Source organism: Podarcis gaigeae, assembly GCF_964106915.1.
Source record: "Podarcis gaigeae genome assembly, chromosome: 5".
NCBI classification, from domain to species: domain Eukaryota; kingdom Metazoa; phylum Chordata; class Lepidosauria; order Squamata; family Lacertidae; genus Podarcis; species Podarcis gaigeae.
Window position 1 is genome coordinate 89,734,596 of NC_139681.1, and position 21,008 is coordinate 89,755,603.

At 44.5% G+C, this 21,008-nt stretch overlaps 1 long non-coding RNA gene across 1 annotated transcript; it reads left to right on the top strand.

Annotated features, from left to right (window-relative positions):
* Positions 1 to 5,662: 5,662 nt before the first annotated feature.
* LOC310845132 lies at positions 5,663 to 20,970 on the top strand. Its single transcript, XR_014564497.1, has 3 exons — positions 5,663 to 5,798; positions 13,096 to 13,261; positions 20,490 to 20,970. It is a non-coding gene; the product is annotated as an uncharacterized lncRNA (long non-coding RNA).
* The last annotated feature ends 38 nt before the right edge of the window (positions 20,971 to 21,008 follow it).

Below are 21,008 nucleotides of genomic sequence, written 5' to 3' on the forward strand. Positions count from 1 at the left end.
CAACAGCAAAGAAAGAAAAAGAAAAATAGCCAACACATTCCAAAAAAAGAAAGAAAAAAAAGAAAAGAAAACATCAACCAAATCAAAACACCTAAACCAACCAAAAAACAAACATTAATTAACAATAAATAACGTTTGACTTCCCTCCATCTCGGTTTTGGGTTATGTGAATATTAAATCCATTCTGCAGTTTTTCATTTTTTAGCGTAAACACATCGCAAGGGTTATATTAAACCTACTGTGATTTTTATATCTCTAGAATTTGTTTCCATATATGTTATGAATTTAGACCAATTGTCGATAAACCTTGAACCTTTTTGCTGTCTAATGTTCTGCGTCATTTTTGCCAGATCCATATACTCAAATAATTTAATTTGCCAATCTTTAACGGTCGGGGTATTTGGGGTTTTCCAATTTTGTGCTAACAGAATCCTGGCAGCTACAGTTGCATATTGAAACATTATATAATCTTCTTTCTTAATCTCCTCTCCGATCATTCCCAGAAGGAAGGCTTCAGGCTTTTTTACAAAGGTGTATTTAAGTATTTTCTTTAGTTCATTGTAGATGGAATCCCAATTTTTTTTAACTTCTGCACATTTCTACCACATGTGGTAGAAGCTTCCCTCTTTAGATTTACACTTCCAACACCTTTTGTCGCCAGTCTTATACATTTTTTGCAATTTCACAGAGGTGATGTACCAACGATACATCATCTTTTCCATATTTTCTCTGAGGGCAGTACAGGCTGTTAAATTTCATTCCTTTAGTCCACAACTTCGTCCATTTTTCAAAATCCAAATTATATCCAATGTCTATTGCCCATTTTACCATAACCTCCTTAACTTCTTCGTCCTTGGTGTCCCACTCTAATAGCTGATTATACATTTTAGATAGCACATATGGGACTTTTTTAAAGGATCCTTCCAAGACTGGTGAGGGCAGAGCCGAGCTTCTGGCAAGTGCAGTCATATCTTGCTTGCGGGTTTTCTTTAGGCATCAGGTAGGTCAGTGCAAGAGCAAGATACTGGACAAGGCAGGTCTTTGGATCTGGATCTTCTTTTTTGGAGCCTGGATCATCTTCCTGAAGTCAGGATCTTCTTAGATTCTTATGTAGACCAGTTTGGGCTTGCTAGAAATACTGCAGCATAGAGTGATACTGTCCAGAACCCCCAATGTTCCATTCAGTCCCCAGCCTCCCCCCCTGTGTTCCCATGGCCGCTGAGCATGCTCAGTCAATAGTGGGACATTTTTGCCACTTGGGGTTCTTTAAACTGAGCTGATACCTTCCCTCTTGTGGGTGTATGTGTGATACTATTTTGACTTCCTAAACAACAACATTCACATCCTGAATGCAGGAAACAGAGAAGTGATAGATAGCAGTTAAGCTAATTCTCAAGCTCCAGAAAACATATAGCATACTTTTTTTGTACTATAGTATACATTCTATGTCCTAAATTCTACATTATCCCTTTTCAGTGTTATGCCCTGAACCTGGGGCAGGGGAGAGACAGAAGACAGCAATTTAAAATAAGTGAATAAATTGCTCATGAGCTTCTAACTGGTGTGATTTTAAAATGATGGCCGCATAAAAGAAGATTATTTCCTTTGCTCCACCCCACCCCAAGCAAACAACTCTCTGCCTGGAGATCATTTTATTCCTTATTATTTTAATTATAGCTCTTTTGTAGTATAGAAATTATTGTAAGAGAGTGGAGGTAATTTTTCCCCAAGCAGAGGCTAGGACTTGCTCATGATTGCCCCGATTAAACATCCAAAGACTTCTCACGCATAGGCAGGGACCTGCTGGTGCTTCAGAGAGCCGCCATCTTTTCCTTCCTGGTAGGTGACCTTAACCAGTAGCAGACAGCCTGGCTTGGCATTCCTGATCTCCTGACCTCTGGCCAGTCACATCACTGCTGCTTACCAGGAGGGAGAGGAGGTGGTGAGGTTGGCATAATGCAGATGCCCCAGTAGAAGGGGCTACTGCCAGCACATTTGCATTCCAGTGGTATAGTTCGCAGGGGTCAGCAAACTTTTTCAGCAGGGGGCCGGTCCACTCTCCCTCAGACTTTCCGGGGGGGGGGGGGCGCAGACTATATTTTGAAGAAAAAAAATGAACAAATTCCTATGCCCTACAAATAACCCAGGGATGCATTTTGAATAAAAGCACACATTCTACTCATGTAAAAACATGCTGATTCCCGGACCTTCCATGGGCCGGATTTAGAAGGCAATTGGGCTGGATTTATAAGGCAATTGGGCCGGATCCAGCCCCCAGGCTTTAGTTTGCCTATAGTGCCTTAGCTTGAAATAGTAGTTTGGGGTCAGGGAGGGCATCAAAGACTGTTCCTGCAGCAAGGTCCCTGCAGGGCCCCTGTCTTTAGTCCTAGAGCCACCCATTGAGCAGGAAAAGGGAGATTTTTACCCACTACTTGCTCCAAAGCTAAGCGTTGAGGAACAATGAAAGCAACAGGTGCTTCAGTTGCAAGAGAATGATGTGCAAGTTCTGTTATGCACAATGGAACTTCAAGGAAAACCCAAGATAAGTCACGCTGAACAAGGATATCAGAACACTCTTCACCTTTGCTGAAGAGATTGGTGCGTAGGTTGGCAAACTTGTTGGAACAATTTCGCAACACCTGGGCAGGCCCTTCTTACTGATTGTGGACTTGTGAGCTCTGGCCCTTACACCTAGACCAGACATATTCCTGCCAACCCTTCACCTTGCAAGAACTCCTGGCCCAGAACTGGCTCTTTCGTGCTGCTGAGCTGGTGCTGTTAATCAGCTTTGATAAAGTGTGGCTTCCTTACATATGAGTAAGTGCACCTGCTGCCATCTTTTGGGCAGGAGCCTCTGCCACCAAGGAAACAACAGCAACATGAACAACTGGAAGTCAGATGAGGTTTTTCAGCTTTTTTTTTTTAATTAACCAAAAAATCTTACGATGTGGGCAGCCATATGCCCAGGTTTTCCTGGACATTTTAGCAGCTTTTCAGAAATTCCGCCATGATACAGGAATACTGGACATATGGCAGCCCTACGTTGTAATGGTGTTATCAAAACAATAAGAACTGGTCCCCCTTTTTCCTGAGTGCCATGTCATTTCAGATTATAAACCTGAGGGCAGGAACAGTTCTATAAACTGTTCTGGAAGCCTTTTTGGTGAAATTGTGGGATATAAATACTTTAAATAAATCCATGTTGATTTTTTAAATGAAATAGTTGATTAAATGAATAAAATACTTATGAATACACTTTCATCACAAACCAGAGCAGGATTCAGGAAACAGATTCACCATCTCCAAGGCTGAATGTGTGTTTGTGTGTGTGTGTATAACACCAGATTTATGCAAGTTGCAGAACTGAGTTTTTCTTGGCACAGAATTTGAATTAGGCTGACGCAGAATTTTTAATTCTAATAAATAATACAATTTAACATATTTATTTGCTTGCTTGGCAAAGGCTGCCACCAGGCCTGGCTAAAAGGCAGGTGATTAATCCGCGGGGAACGTGTAATTGGCTAACAGCTCCTAACACGAACAGTTGCTTCACCAGTCCTTAATCAGCTTGATGACAAATGGGTACACTTGTTAGAGGCCAAAGCATGACCACCACCTAATTTTCTGCTGTGAATAACGAGGCCTCTTGCAAGACGGCAAGGCTTGCGGTCCCAGCGCCCGTGTATATCATGAGCTCACACGCCAGAACAAAATGGGCTGTCAAGCTGATTTTCTCCTTCATCGGTACTTGTTTAAATTTCCCCTTTTATAATTTGCAACATTATCAGGGGCAAATTACCAGTATTGATAACCCATTAGGAAATGAAATAAAAAGACAGCCTTATTGACATCTCAATGAAGACCTGCTCGATCCGCTTTCGGTTCTTGCTGATTAGGCTCAGAGCATCCATTAAGGGCCAAACCCTGGAAGCGACGTGGGCTTTCAAAATGTTGTTCTAATCAGCAGGTGTTGCAATCTTTTTACTACATTGTGCCACCACTGGGCTTCACTGGAGTGAGGCGTCTGAGCTCTGTTGATGAGGCAAGTCTGTTTCGGAGAGGTGGAACTCCTACGGTATGTCATCGTCACATTGCAAAAATGATCGGTGGCGAGAAAAGCCATGCTGAGCAAGACCAATGTCCCATGGAGCTTAATAGTTCCTCTTGCTGACCGCCGTCAGCCAGAGTTCCATGTTTTGCAAGCAGAGAATGATGCTTCAGGAAACTAATCTTCCCAAGCCTGCCTGAGCCCAGAACTCAAAACATCTAAATATGGGCATCATTCCATTCGCATGACTGTCTTCGCCTTTGACTCCAAAGCAGTAAAACTGCCAGCACATTTGCAAAGCTAAGCAGGGTCCGGTATGGTTTCAGATTGAATGGGGGACTGCGTGTTGAGATTCTTGCATTGCAAGAGGTTGGACTAGATGACCCTTGGAGTCCCTTCCAACTCTACAGTTCTCTGATTCTATTATATGAAGAGCCTTGTTAGGGCAAACCCAAGGACTAGATGTGGTTCATCAGATGCTTCTAGGAATGATCCAAGCCAGGCATGGGGATCCTGAGCTTCCTCATTTCCCACCCAGGCTGCTTTGACAAGTGGATTGGGTTGACCGCCTGTCAATCACCTAGTGTTCTTGTTGTTGTTGCTGTTGTTATAATGAGTTATTGGCACTTTTTTACAGTAATAACTTTCATAACTTTCATAATATTTATTATTATTATTATTATTATTATTATTATTATTAGCCACCCATCTGGCTGGGTTTCCCCAGCGACTCTGGGCAGCTCCCAACAGAATATTAAAAGCATGATAAAACATCAAACATTAAAAACTTCCCCAAACAGGGTTGCAGTCAGATGTCTTCTAAAAGTCAGATAGTTATTTATTTTGTTGACATCTGATGGGAGGGCATTCCACAGGGTGGGTGCCACTACCAAGAAGGCCCTCTGCCTTGTTCCCTGTAACCTCACTTCTCGCAGTGACTTAACAACAATAAAAAAGCATCAATTAAAAGCCACAAAGAACAAAACAGAGAAAAATCTAAAACTCATCCATATTTTTAAATGTCAGTTCTGAAACACCCCATCCCTTGACCGAGGCCACAGATAATTAAAAGCCAAAGGACTGGAAGAAAAGAAATGTTTTTGCCTGGCACCCAAAGATAAGTAATGATGGTGTAGACTGAGCTCCTCCCTGGTGAGAGCATTTTTGTATTTTTGTGCTATGAACCACCCTGAGATCTTTGGATGAAGCATGGTATACAAATTTATTAAACACATAAATAAAGCAGGGGGCCACCACTGAAAAGGCTCACCCTTGTGTTGCCGCCCTCGGAACCACTATGATGTCAGGTGACCTGACTTCAAAGGAAAGAAAGGTTTGCTTGGAACTTCTGAGAACAGCCAATCAGCAAACCTCCATTGTAGCAGGGCAGGGCTCCTCTCAAGACCTCCCATCCCAGTGCGTGCTGAAGGCAATCCCAGTGTGCGCCACATTTCGAAGGCCCCCAAAGACTGCCCCTGCTTGCCAAGGAACAACTGGAAGCATTCTTTAAGGACCCTGATTGTGCCTTTGTCTTTACCCTTTCCACGCATGCTACCACACAAAGTGGCAGGCATGGGGCAGCTGCACAAGGCTTGGGGAAAGCAACCTTGTAGGTCAACGTGGACTCCTGCCAAGCCCAAACAGACCTCCTTACTGCTGCTATAGTCCCCCACTACAACAGAAGGGGCGCAGCCAATGTAGTGCCTTCCAGGTGTTTTTTGACTCCCAGCTTCTACCAGCCTGGCCAATGGTGAGCAGGAATGGAAGCTGTAGCCCTGCAGCCTCTGGGCAACTTTCCTATCCCTGGTGCAGGCCTCCTGGCAAACAGCAGGGAAGCTTTTTGTCATTTGGAGGAGACTGCCGCCACCTTCTCCTCCTCTGATATACATGGGCAGCAAGGCTAGAACCCACGTACCTACGGGACCACCTCTCCTGGTGTGCCCCGTGGAGGACATGAAGGTCCACAAATGACAACACATTGGAGGTCCCAAGTCGCAAGGTGGTTATATTGGTTGCAACTAGGGCCATGGCCTTTTCAGTACTTGCCCCAACTTAGTGGAACGCTCTGTCACAAGAGACTAGGGCCCTGCGGCATCTTTCCGCAGGGCCTGCAAGACAGCTGTTCTGCCTGGCCTTTGGTTTGGACTCAGTCTGACCCTTATGTTTCCCTCCCCTTATGGTTTTGATGAGGCTGCATTTTAAATTGCATTTTAACCTGTATTTTAAATTGGTTCCCCCCCCATTATGTTTTTACTGTAATTGTTAGCCACCCTGAGCCCAGCTCTGGACGGGGAGGGTGGAGTACAGTGGTACCTCGGGTTACAGATGCTTCAGGTTACAGACGCTTCAGGTTACAGACTCTTCTAACCCAAAAATAGTACCTTGGGTTAAGAATTTTGCTTCAGGATGAGAATAGAAATTGGCAGCGGGAGGCCCCATTAGCTAAAGTGGTACCTCAGGTTAAGAACAGTTTCAGGTTAAGAATGGACCTCCAGAACGAATTAAGTTCTTAACCCGAGGTACCACTGTCTAAATAAAATGTAGTAGTAGTAGTAGTACAATTTTGTGGTAGGCTTGTCACTTTGTCACTTTGAAAATATGTCCTAGTCTACCCTAACATCATCTTCCTAGAAAAGATGATAAAACAATTTTTTACCATTGGAGATATTCTTTCCCGAGAGAAGTAAAGTAGGTGAGGGATCTTCCCAAAGAAGGAGGGATTGTAGTGGAGATGGAAAGAAGGAGAGAGAGAGAGAGAGAGAGAGAGAGAGAGAGAGAGAGAAAGAGAAAGAGAGGGAGGGAGGGAGAGGGAGAAGAAACTCCTGTAATTCAGATCTACTTTTTAGGAATGCAGTGGGACTTGGCAGAAAACACCATCTGTCAGTGGCAGAAAGTGTAAATTTTAATCTTATTAGGAATTCTCAGCTTAGGTGAGGCAATAAAAGCCTCAGCCGTTGCCAGTCTGCTGTGTCTATCTGTATACAAAGGAGGGGATTGATTTTTGCTAAGTACATGACTCCCAGAGCATGTGGCGCTGCTTGCACTATTAAAATAAAACCAGGCAAATCGGCAACAGCCAACAGGAACCCTCACTGCACTTATGTGTCTCTGGAGAGCCGCAAAATGCTGTCTCAGAGATCTTTCTTCTTCCACCTTGCAATGGAAACAAAGTACCCGACAATAAGATTAACACACTCCTTTTTAAAAACAAAAACAACAAAAAGCCTAGCTTCTTAGCAAGCGTTTTCGATGCCCATCACCTAATATCAATTAGTCACTGCTAAGGTTGCCAGCTGCCAGGAATGCTACCTGCTTGTTCAGTATTTGAGCCTCAGGTGTGGCATCAGGTATTTTGTTGGCTAAACAACATTGTTGGAGACAAGAGGAGTTGTTAAAAAAAATATCATTTCCTATTAGCCTAGGGTGGCCATTTGACATCCTATTTGTTTGGACTCATTCCAGAAGAAGTCCAGGGTGGCAAACAATTTAAAAAGAAAAACAAATTAAAGTATTCCAAAAGGAATTACAGTTTTTTTAAAAATGTAAAAACAGTTACGGTTAAAAACGTTATTCCATCCAGTGATCCCTGAAGAAGTAATGTCTGGGGTGAGGACCAGTTTTAGAAACTGTGATATGAAAGCTAGGAGCTAAAGGGCACCTTTAAACCTAGATTGTGGGCGCTACAACGGAATGTCTAGGTGCTTTTTTTTGTAAGAATAATACAAAGCTGAAAACGAATGGACTGCAGCTAAAATCTTATATTCATTTTTCATATGGTCTAGTCCTCATCTGAAGACTGCAAAAAACAAAGCCATACTTCCCCTGCCTGCTCCCCTGATACAGTGGTACCTCTGATTATGAAATTAATTCGTTCTGGAGGTCCGTTCTTAACCTGAAACTGTTATTGACCTGAGGTACTACTTTAGCTAATGGAGCCTCCTGCTGCCACTGCACCGCCGCTGCACTATTTCTGTTCTCATCGTGAGGTAAAGTTCTTAACCTGAGGTACTACTTCCCAGTTAAAGGTAAAGGGACCTCTGACCGTTAGGTCCAGTTGGGGACGACTCTGCGGTTGCAGCGTTCATCTTGCTTTACTGGCTGAGGGAGCCGGCGTACAGCTTCCGGGTCATGTGGCCAGCATGACTAAGCTGCTTCTGGCCAACCACAGCAGCGCACAGAAACGCTGTTTACCTTCCCGCCGGAGTGGTACCTATTTATCTACTTGCACTTTGATGTGCTTTCGAACTGCTAGGTTGGCAGGAGCAGGGACCGAGCAACGGGAGCTCACTCCGCCACGGGGATTTGAACTGCCGACCTTCTGATTGGCAAGCCCTAGGCTATGTGTTTAGACCACAACGCCACCCGCGTCCCACTTCCCGGTTAGTGGAGTGTATATCTCGAAGTGTTTGTAACCCAAGGTGTTTGTAACCCGAGGTACCACTGTATTCTTATGAAGGTCCCTTCTCCAGTTCTCAGAGAGTAGCTGGAAGTGGGAGGGCAGGAAAAGGTCCTCCTTTTCTCCCAGCAGTGGCAGTTTTGATCTGAAATCTTAGGCGCAGTACTACTCCCAGAGCTCAGAAACTTCTCGCACGAAAGAAATTCCCTGTCACAAAAGGCGCCCAGAACAAGGGGAGTTTCGAACACTGGTAAGGAGTTATATTTCTATATGCATTTATTTCGTTTCTGCTCCGCCCCTCCTCCCAAATGAGCACAGGGTGTCATAGAGCATAATAAAAATACAATCACTGTAACAAATGAAAACACTGAAAACAACTGTACAAAAACAATTGTCAGCTTAAAAACTGTTAAATATCACAACAGGCATGGAATATGGTAGGAGTGGGGAACCTCAGGCCAGGGGGCGAAATGTGGCCCTCTGGGCCTTTCTATCTGGCCCTTGGAACTCTCCCCAGGCCGCAACCCCTCACTGGCGCTGCCTTGGCCTTTGGGTGTTTTTGCCTGACTGGAAAGTGTCCTTGCACTCGGACTCTTGCTTGGCTGAATGGAGGATAGAGAGGGGTCGGCGACTGTGTCTGTAGAGGACATCTAAAGGCAGCCCCGTTTAGGGAAGTTTTAATGTTTGATGCTTTATCGTGTTTTTAATATTCTGTTGGGAGCTGCCCAGAGTGGCTGGGGAAACCCAGCCAGATGGGCAGGGTATAATTTATTATTATTATTATTATTATTATTATTATTATTATTATTATTGAAACTAGCCTTGTACATGGAATGTCTGGGGCATTCTTGGTAAATAAAATAGTGACTGGAATCCTGTTCCTCAGAGTGTTTGTGATGGAATGAATGAAAGCCGAACCAACATTGGCCTGGACAAACCAGTGGTCAGACTCATCATCTGCGTCATATGTTCAACCAATTCCACTGTCTGCCACCATTGCAATCATACCATTCATCTAAATGTCCAATCCAAATCTCATCATCATCTAAATGTGTGTGTGTTTTAATACTGTGTGTGCAATGAATTTCAGTACTTGGTCAAATTTTGATCTCATGACTTGCAACGAGCAAAATGTTGCTGGCTCCGGCGATGCAAAATGGCCACAGATGAGGCCAATTGCCCTTTGCTGCTATGAAACAGCCTGACCTCTATCACACCTGGCACTCACTCTTTCCTGTGATTCATTTGTGTTATTCCTACAGGCTTTTCATATTATTATAAAACAGACCTGGTTAATTTATAACCGTGTGCTTTGGCAGTGATATGACCCCTAGACATATTTTCTTGCAAAGTTCAGTTGGAGTTGATAAGAACAAAGAAGGACTTGTCACGCCCTGCACTATTCACTCCTAGGCTGTTACAGGCAGAATTAACAGGAACAGATTGTATTGAATTTCCAAGGACTAATTATATCTCCTATTTTTTGTGTCCTCCTTTGCTGTGGTGTCTCGAGGTTGTTGGGTTGCTGTTGTTTTTAGTAACAAATAAAAAACTTTAATCAAACAGGAAGCGTGGTTCCAATACCACATGGCCCAAACTGTTTATTTCCTCATGTAATTAATTTTCCCTGCATAATTTATTTCTTGGATTTCTTACTTGCCCTTCACCGTAAAGTCAGAAGCTAAGTTATGACAATATAAAAATACAAGATTAAAATCAGTTAAAATAATTTACAAGCAGAACAGGCCTATGCTTCCAAAATTATGTTGGCAATTAAGAAACTGCCTTTCCATAACAGAATAATAGAACTATAGAGCTGGAAGGGACCCTGAGGGTCATCTAGTCCAACCCCCTGCGATGCAAGGATCACAACTTGAACAGACATACTTCATTGATCTCTGGTTTTATTTTTTTGGCATTCTATTTTACAGTACAGATTTATTTATGAGTGTTGTAAACCACTTTAATTTATTGTTAATAATAATAACAATATAAATATTTTTATAAACAAATATATCAGGTTTCATAAGAACATTAGGTGATGGATCAGGCCAATGACCCATCTCGTCCAGGCTCCTGTTCTCACAGTGGCTGACCACTGAAGACACACATCTGTGGGAAGCCTGCAAACTGGACATGAGTGCAATAGCACTCTGTTAAAGTCGAGGGTACAGATACAGTGGTACCTCTGATTACGAACTTAATTCGTTCCGGAGGGCCGTTCTTAACCTGAAACCACTCTTAACCTGAGGTACCACTTTAGCTAATGGAGCCTAGCTTTGTCACTGCGCCACCGCCGTGTGATTTCTGTTCTCATCCTGAGGTAAAGTTCTTAACCCAAGGTACTACTTCCGGGTTAGCAGAGTCTGTAACCTGAAGTGTTTGTAACCCAAGGTACCACTTCTTCAATAACTACATACAATCATACCTCTTGCTGCATTCGGTTCAGGTTACATCTTTTCAGGTTGCATCCCGCAGTGACCCAGAAGTACCAGAAAGGGTTACTTCTGGGTTTTGCCACTCGCGGATGCGCAGACGTGCAAAATGACGTCATGCGCATGTGCAGAAGCAGTGAATCGCAACCCATGTTTACGCAGATGTGCAGACGTGGGTTGCGTTCCTTTCAGGCTGTGAATAGGGCTCCAGAATGGATCCTGTTCACAACCAGAGGTACCACTGTACCCTTCAACTGTCATGATTAAATCATGGCATACCATTTTGTGGTACTGTCAGGGATTGGACTGAGGAGCAATAGTGGGAGCCACGCACCACTTTTTTCTTAACCTTCCCAAGGGCAGGAGGACAGAATTGATTTAGAACAGTGGTTTGCAGAGGGGCATAGGCCAGAGGGGGAAAGCTGGGAGATACTGGGTGAGGAACAGCTAGAAGAGGAAACACCAGGAGAGAGACAGCTTGCAGATTCAGTGTCCTTGGACAACATTTCTGACCCACCTTCGCCCAAGACTAGATGGAATTGGAAAGTGATAGAACAGTAAGCGCAAGTACAACAAGCTCAGATTACCCGATGTAGGAGCAGTGGCGTAGCGTGGGGGGTGCAGGGGGGGGGGCCCGGCCGCACCGGGCGCAACATCTGGGGTTAGGGTTAGGGGGCGCAAATCCATGGGTTAGGGGGCACAAATTACTTGCCTTGCCCTGGGTGCTGACAACCCATGCTACGCCACTGTGTAGGAGTGATGTAGATTAATGGGGATGGAGGAGGTAAACCTTTACTGGGAGTAACACCATTTTTTAGAGAGATATGCATTCCTTTGTCTCTTGCTGTGATTATTAAAGAGCTTATCTGGTAAGAACGCTCCTTCCGTTTGATCTGTTTATTTACTGCCACCTGGAGAGGGATCCGATTTCCCCAAAGCCTGACAGAGACTGTGCTCTCACGTTCAGGGTGTGATCTTGCATGGGATTGCAGTGTCTAAAGCCATGCATTTTGGGGGTGCTGTGATCTCACACAGTTCACATGACTCATGCAGGAGAACATCCTGGAAGATGTGCATCCCGGTTTTCTGCGGTAACTTGTTGGAGGGTATTATTATCTTATTATATTTACACCCTACCTTTCCTCCAGGAAAGATGGCATACATGGTTCTGCCCCTCTCCGTCTCATTCTCCTAACAACCTTTTGTGGTGGGTTAGGCTGAAAGAAGAGACAGCTTCATGGCTGAGAACCTTGATCTCCTAGCTTCTAGTCCAGTGTTCTAACCAGTATACCATACTGGCTCATGTCACAAAAGCTATACAATGAAAATGCCACATGCACCTCTGCAAGGAGGGAATTCCACAGCTTAGCGCTTAGCGACTGCCACAGAGAAAGTCGTCTCTTGGACCACCACATCATCTCCCCAAACTTCAGAGGGTGGTGGAACTTCCAAGAGCTTAACACTCAAGAAGGTCTGCAGGGAAGGAGATTTGTCTTTTAGATATTTGAGGTGTAAGTCACTTAGGTTTTTGAGCACTCAGTTGATGGGTGACAACGTGCCTACTAGGCTTTTGTTAAAACAGACGAATGTTTCCAGAAGGGGATTTGGGGCATTTGTTAAAAAATAAATGGTTTCAAACATCACAGTCAATTTGCAAGCAGTACAGATTTATGCTCTTTTGGGGGGCTTCCTCAAATTTCCCCAGACATTTTTTTTTCCTGAGGAAAAACACTCAAATTCACTTTGAATTTTGCCTTAGGCAGGACACTGAGGGCAAGCCTGATATCAAACTCTTCATTAGATACCAATTTCTGGGATGCTGAACCAGACAGTTGCCTTTGTGCCTTGGAGCCCAGAGCTGGTCTGCTCCTAAGAGTTGTTGACAACCCATTCCATTTGCGACAGTAATGAGCAAAGAAGTTGAAACTCATCTCAGCAGGGGGTTCCACAGACAGTCAGCTGGCCTTGGGGTCATCTGAAGTGCAATGTCAGTACCGCTTGCATATACTAGTAGCCAGCCATGCTTTTTTCCCATTCTTTCCTAATACCCCAGGCTTCGATTGCTACTCAGTGGTAGGAATGGCAAAGACAGCTCTGCAACCCTGACCTTGTAGGCCGACCGCAATGACTCAGTGGCACGCTGCTGCTAAAGAGATTTCTTTTCCTTGGGAAATCATGAGCCACTGAATAATTTCCATTCCTATTATTATTCTAAGGCCTACGGCAAGATGACTGTGGTTACAAGTGGAGCAAGGATTGCATGCCACTCCCTTGAATGTTGAACTCTCTTCTGTGCTTGGAGTTAACAGTCTGAAAAAGAAAAATGTACAGAGCCAAATATAGCCCAGAAATTCTCCTACCCATCACAAGAATCTGTCTAAGGTATTAAATCTTCGCTGGTTTCATAAGCGATAAAGTGAAACGAAAACATTCCAGGCATATTCTCTCTTTAAGAGAGAGAGAACACGTCCTGTTGGGAACAGCAACAGAAAGAAGAGCAAGAGGAAAGTTTAGGGGAAATGGGTTGGTTTTTCCACACCTATCAGGGTGGTGTAAAAATATGAGCCATAAGATTTCCAGAGTAGACAAGATTCAGAAATAGCATCTGGAATGTTTTTCTCAACTGAGCTTCAGGTGGTTCAGACTTTGGGTTTTGATATACACAAGATACCAGAAATTTGGATGCCTTTCTTGGAGTTTGTCTGAAGAAACACGGATGACGGCATTTGTAGTCCGACAACATTTGAAGAGTCACCTGTTACCAGTCTCTAGTGTAAACACAACAGAGTCATTGATGCTGCGAGAGAGGGTTCATCCCCGCTTCCATTTGTTGCATAATTCCTAGTCATGGGTTCTTTTTTTGTCCCACAAATGTCAGTTGGGTTTTCTGCATATTGACTTTTGGCAGCAGGACAACCCCCCCCCCCCAAATCTCTTGAATCCATGACTAGAAATCACGGGGCAAGTGTGGATGAGGCCAAGATAGGAAAGCTGGGCTTTTTCCTACAATTCACAGAAGCAAACCAAGATTGCTCCCAGTTGTATATTCTGTGAAGAAGAGTTTTGATTTGATATCCCACTTCATCACTACCCGAAGGAGTCTCAAAGCGACTAACATTCTCCTTTCCCTTCAACAAACACTCTGTGAGGTGAGTGGGGCTGAGAGACTTCAGAGAAGTGTGACTGGCCCAAGGTCACCCAGCAGCTGCATGTGGAGGAGAGGGGAAGTGAACCCGGTTCACCAGATTACAAGTCTACCACTCTTAACCACTACACCACACTGGCTCCCACTGTGGGGAGCCACTACTGGTTCTACCTCCCTGTGGGTATTTTTCTAGATAGCCTATGTTTCTGGCAACTGGAAGGCCATAGGTACTCCCTCCCTGTCACATCTTCTGTTTATTCATCTCTATTTGGCTTCTTTTCTACAGAATTCTGTTCTGCCTAGAATTCACAATGTTCATAATTTGAAAACTCATCTTTTCACCCATGTGGCGCTGTGGTCTAAACCACAGAGCCTAGGGTTTGCTGATCAGAAGGTCGGTGGTTCAAATCCCCGCAATGGGGTGAGCTCCCGTTGCTCGGTCCCTGCTCCTGCCAACCTAGCAGTTCGAAAGCATGTCAAAGTGCAAGTAGATAAATAGGTACCACTCTGGCTGGAAGGTAAATGGCGTTTCCATGCGCTGGTCTGGTTCAACAGAAGCAGCTTAGTCATGCTGGCCACATGACCCTGAAGCTGTCTGCAGACAAACGCTGGCTCCCTCGGCCTATAGAGCAAGATGAGTGCGCAACCCCAGAGTCGTCTGCGACTGGACCTAACGGTCAGGGGTACCTTTACTTTTTTTCTATCTTGGTTAAAATTCCTTCCTTTTTCCTGCTTTTCCAGACTGCAATACCACAGGCATAATAATAATAATAATAATAATAATAATAATAATAATGGCACAGCACTGAAATGTAGGCGCTATTTAGATCAATAATAATCTACATTATCATAGTTGTCATCTTTTAGCACTGAAGCCATATTCCCTGCCTGCAATGTCTGGCTGTTACTATAATGCTGTCCATTCTTTCCCACAATGGCTCTGCCCACAAGTGTAGACTCTGCAAAAAACTAAAATAAAAATAAAAATGGCAACATATGGTGAGTCCTTCTAGAGTTCCCTTGCTGGTTTTGTGATGTTTAGAAATAGTCATTGGCAGTGGTTTTTCAAGAGAGTACTTGATGGTTGCTTTCTTCTTCTTTTCAGACAGTGTCAGTAGTCTGTAAACTCTCCTTCCAACAGACTAGATATTAATTTTGGCACTTAAAATTGGACAGACTGGAGAAACGGGTCTATTCACAAATCACAACCTCTATGATTTATGAATGGTAGCTTGTTCGTAGTAGTTTCATAGGCAAAGTGTCTGCTTCCCATGACCACTGAGATACCTCAAAACCTGTTCTGGTAGAGGCTTTTAAAACCAATTACTGTTAATACGTTCAGTGGCCGAATCAACATTTTTAGTGACCTGAATAAGAGTTGTCAATTCCTGGCTAGCTTAGGAACTTCTAACTCACCTGCCCTTCACCCCAGCAGGTGACTGTGTAAACAACAGCAGGGACATCTTCTCTGTCTATTGGGAGTCATAGTTCCATAGAGAACATGAGTCTATGAAATAACCCTAATTAATCTTCAAAGGGCGTGTGGTTTAAACATCTGGGAAATCCTTGTTGGGGAAGAAGGCAAGGACTGTTAGCTCCAATTAACAATCCTGGAAGAATGACTATGACCAGTGCTATTTTTCTAGAAAGAGAGGTGCCATAACTCACCATGAACGCCTCTTTTGTTCTCTTAGAATGACAATGGTCCCCACCTGAGAGGTGCTGGAACTGAATTCCGGTGAGTTCCAGCTGAAAAAAGTCCTGACTATAATTTATATAATAATATAATCATAATTTATTATTTATACCCTGCCCATCTGCCTGAGTTTCCCCAGCCCCTCCGGGCGGCTTCCAACCGAATGTGAAAAACAATACATTAAAAACTTCCCTAAACAGGGCTGCCTTCAGTTGTCTTTTAAAAGTAAAATAGTTGTTTATTTCCTTGACATCTGCTGGGAGGGTGTTCCACAGGGTGGGCGCCACTACTGAGAAGGCCCTCTGCCTGGTTTCCTGTATCCTCACTTCTCGCAGTGAGGGAACCGCCAGAAGGCCCTCAATGCTGGAACTCAGTGTCCAGGCTGGATGATGGGGGTGGAGACGCTCCTTCAGGTATACAGGACCAAGGGCTTTCAAGGTCAGCACCAACACTTTGAATTGTGCTCGGAAACATACTGGGAGCCAATGAAGATCTTTCAGGACCAGTGTTATATGGTATCCACAGCCACTCCCAATCACCAGTCTAGCTGCTGCATTCTGGATTAGTTGTAGTTTCCGAGTCACCTTCAAAGGTAGCCCCACATAGAGCGCATTGCAGTAGTCCAAGCAGGAGATAACTTAGGCATAACCACTACATTTTTGAATGCAAGAAATTCTGGTATAGCTGAGATTAGGAGCCTAGGATAAAAGTCATAGAATGTACTTGCTTCTTCATTCCCTTTATGTCAAAACCTGCTTCCTATAAAACATCTCAACACAACTTAACAATAAAAAAACAACAGCAGTAAAAACACAGATGAAACAATTTCTTCTATAAAAACAGTGGAAAATCTAATACAGACTGGATTTCTTCCATTATAAAAGGATGGTCTTCAACAGCAACCAAAATTACAATAAGGATGGCACCTGCCTGATATGCAACAGGAAGGAGTTCCTAAGGGTAGATGCTGCCACATTAAAAGCCTGATTCCTACGTCATACAAAATAGACCTCCCAATTGGATGGTATCTTTAGAAGGCCCCCTACTGGAGAGAGTCAGTGCCAGCATTGCCATATGCCCTCTTTTTCCAGGACATGTCCTCGTTTTCATGGGTAGAGTTGTCATAGCAATCCATAGTTAGAACTTAGCAAATGTGCCCTCTTTTTTCCTCTTCAAGATATGCCAACCCCAGGGCCAGATTCAGGTTTGATGAGGTCCTCAGCTACTGAAGGTAATGGGCCTTTTATATGTCCAGCTGTCCTTTGTCAGCAACAAATTGTCACTGTTTTTTGTGTTGAATATATGCTATTTGGTAATTTATGGACCTAACATATCTAAAGCCATTTGCACACAACAAAATATGTATTTTATCAAAGTAATTGATATAGAAATGAGCAAACCAGTGATATTTTAGAGCAGGCTAGCAGGCGGGGGCCATTACTTACATCATAGGAGCCTACACAGCACAAAACACTGTTGCTGTATGTAGGTTTTATTGCATTTGTTTTTTTTATTTTATATTTTGGAAATGTACATCTAGGTTTTTTCCCTTTAATTTTTTTGGGGGCCGCTAAGAGAGTGGGGCCCTAAGCTATAGCTATAACTAGTAAATTGGCAGCCCATGCAATTCTTTCAGCAACAGCTGATGGTGATAGTTTGCGCCAATGTGTGTAATGACCCCTGCACTGTTCACTAGCTCCAGTTTCCAGGCCAACATCACAGCAGCTCCCATCCAGAAGACAACTTCTGCATTGCCAAACCATAGCAGGATAGAAACTGCACTGCAACTTGCCCATTCGGACAATGTAAGTCAGTTCATTGTTCTTTATCTATTTTGGGGTGTAGGTGAACGAATTCTTCTTGTGCATTGCTGCTAATGGGATCTTCCTTCCTGGAGCAATTAGCAGTATGAGTATGCATATGAGATATAGTTTTCATTTAGGCTACCGTATTTTTCGCTCTATAACACGCACCTGACCATAACACGCACATTGTTTTTAGAGGAGGAAAACAAGGGAAAAAACATTCTGAATGAAACAGTGGATGTATCATTTTTGGGCTTCATGCTGTGGCCACAGACATGTGATCTGATGGTGAATTTGGGGTGACCCAATGCAAAGATCCTGAGAATCCCTGTGGATCCATGCTCTGTAACCACGTTTTTGCACCATTGCAGCCCCAGGCAACAGTGGGTGCGTGATTTTTTTGGTGCAGGCTGTAGCCATGGACATGCTATGTGATCTGATGTTGAATTTGGGGTGACCCAATGCAAAGATCCTGAGAATCCCTGTGGATCTATGCTTTTTAACCACGTTTTTGCACCATTGCAGCCCCAGGCAACAGTGGGTGCGTGATTTTGGGGGGGCAGGCTGTAGCCATGGACATGCTATGTGATCTGATGGTGAATTTGGGGTGACCCAATGCAAGGATCCTGAGAATCCCTGTGGATCCATGCTTTTTAACCACATTTTTGCACCATTGCAGCCCCAGGCAACAGTGGGTGCGTGATTTTTTTGGTGCAGGCTGTAGCCATGGCAGGGGCGCCGACTTATAAAAAATATTGGGGGGGCCCATACTGGGGTCCTGCCCCGGGAAGTTTTATAAGATCCGCTCCCGGCCCGTTGCTGCTGCTGCCCCCCGCCTTGTGGCCCCCTCGCCAGCTGAGGGAGGGAGAGAGACCGAGAAGGAGAGAGGTGCGTGGTGGGCAAGGCAAGTGCCCGCCGCGCCTCGCCTCCCACCGCCCCTCGTGCCGGCCGCCCCCTCCCCTCCCTTCCCCGCGCGCGCGCGCTCGCTCGCCCTCCTCACCCCAGCTCTTGGCCGTTCGCCCCAGGACCTCGCCGCTGTTGGGGTTGTAGATGAACCTCCGCCACTCGGCCATAGACTGGCTGAAGGGCTTCTCCTCCTCCTTGGCCATAGCGCGCGCGAGAGAGAGACAGAGAGAGGCTGGAAAGAGAGAGGCAGCTCGGCGGTTCGCGGGCGGCGGTTTTTCCTCTGCCGAAACAACAGCGGCTCCTCAGAACCGCTAAGTAACTCTCCCTCAGGCGTCCGGCGGGAGAGCAGAAGAGAGGAAAAGGAAAGAGGGGCTGGGCCAGTCGCACGCACCGAGCAAAACTACTCGCGCCGCCTCTTTTACTACCGTAATAATTATTTGTTTTAACTCATTACTGAATGTATTTTAAAAGGTAACTATCATCAAACAAGGAAAATAAAAAATACCAACATAATTTTGTGATTTTACAAAGCATAATATAACTACCGTATTTTTCGCTCTATAACACGCACCTGACCATAACACGCACATCATTTTTAGAGGAGGAAAACAAGGGAAAAAAACATTCTGAATGAAACAGTGGATGTATCATTTTTGTGCTTCATGCTGTGGCCACAGACATGTGATCTGATGGTGAATTTGGGGTGACCCAATGCAAAAATCCTGAGGATCCATGTGGATCCATGTTTTGTAACCACGTTTTTGCACCATTGCAGCCCCAGGCAACAGTGGGTGCGTGATTTTGGGGGGGCAGGCTGTAGCCATGGACATGCTATGTGCTCTGATGGTGAATTTGGGCTGACCCAATGCAAAGATTCTGAGGATCCATGTGGATCCATGCTTTTTAACCACATTTTTGCACCATTGCAGCCCCAGGCAACAGTGGGTGTGTGATTTTGGGGGGGCAGGCTGTAGCCATGGACATGCTATGTGATCTGATGGTGAATTTGGGGTGACCCAATGCAAAGATCCGGAGGATCTATGCTTTGTAACCACATTTTAAGTGGGGAGGGAAGGAAAAACACAGAAGGGACAAGGAGCAGGAGAGGGGTGTGCAGAGAAGCAGCTGGCTAAGAATGCAGGAGAGGGGTAGGGAGGAAAGGAAGGCAAAAGTTTTCCCCCACCCAAGCCAGCCAGCCATCTCTCTCTCTCTCTCTCTCTCTCTCTCTCTCTCTCTCTCTCCCTCCCTCCCTCCCTCGCTCCCTCCCCCCCTCTCTCTCCCTCTCCCCCAGCAGCACCGGAGCTTGCCTGGAGGGGAGGGGCTTTCCCTGCTCTTTGTTCCGTTTCAGCAAACACAGCAAGGAAACAGAGGAGGGTGGGCAGTAAGACCCTGAGGCAGAATGCAGGAAAGCAGCCGCTTCCTCTTTTCAAGTTTCGCTTCTCCGTGCAGCGTGCAGCCCCGCGATTTGATTTTTGCTTGATTTTTCGGCTCCAGGGACCACACATTTGCTCTATAACACGCACAGACATTTCCCCTTCCTTTTTAGGAGAAAAAATCTGCGTGTTATAGAGCGAAATTTACGGTATTTTATTTCCTTGCATGACATGGTTCCTATCCTGATCTCTCCCCACCCCACAACTGCTCTTTGCAAAGTGAGAACAAAATATAATGAATGCACACACACACACACACACATATATATACACACATTTAACATTTCGTCTAGTTTGGTCCTTTGGCAATTGGCTGCTGTTTTTGATGGAATGTTGCATGACAAAAGAAAAGGTATTTTAAAAAAGACTGTCAAAATTTAAAGTTTATTTACTGCCTCTCTGCAATTTCTGGTTTTTCAATGTGTCAGTACTCAGGTCTGGTCAAAACTATAATTTTGCTCTAGTACACACACACACACACACACACACACAAACACTGAATACACGTATCCCCCCCTTAACAATGGCCTGTGTAGATAACTTTTTGTTCGCATACTTTCTTGATTATTTCATTGCATAAATGCGCCCTCTCTTCCAGCCTCCTCCCTCTGCTTTGTTGATTCAGGGAACATGGACTTAACCTTGACTTTGGGGTCAATGCTTTCTGCAAAGTGTACAGTCAGCAGAGAATACGGGAGAAAATCAATGTGGAACATATTACCGAATATGATGCTCAGACGTTACTGCTTGGAAGTCATGCCTGGAGATGGAAGCAACAGAGGATATTTTAAAAGGAGAGCATGTCAAAGGAGCTCTTTCATTTGGTGTACTTGCTTCTTATTCTTCATCAGTTTTTGACCGCAGCCTCTCCTCTCTCTTTTGTGAAGAGGTTTCTTTTATGTTTCAGCCTTCAACTCGCTGGGAGGCTAAGTGGAGTCATGGCTGTCTCCCTCAGCTTCACTGGGGCTGGGTAGCTGGCAATGGAATTAATAGGCTAGTTTGTTATTTTGAGCATGTATAAACCAGTTGCTCAACAACTTCTCCAAGTGGTGTACAAGTCCTATTCTTTACAAAGCATGAATAAAATAAAAAAGAATTATTATTAATATTGATTTGTATGCTGCCCTTCATCCCTAAACCTCAG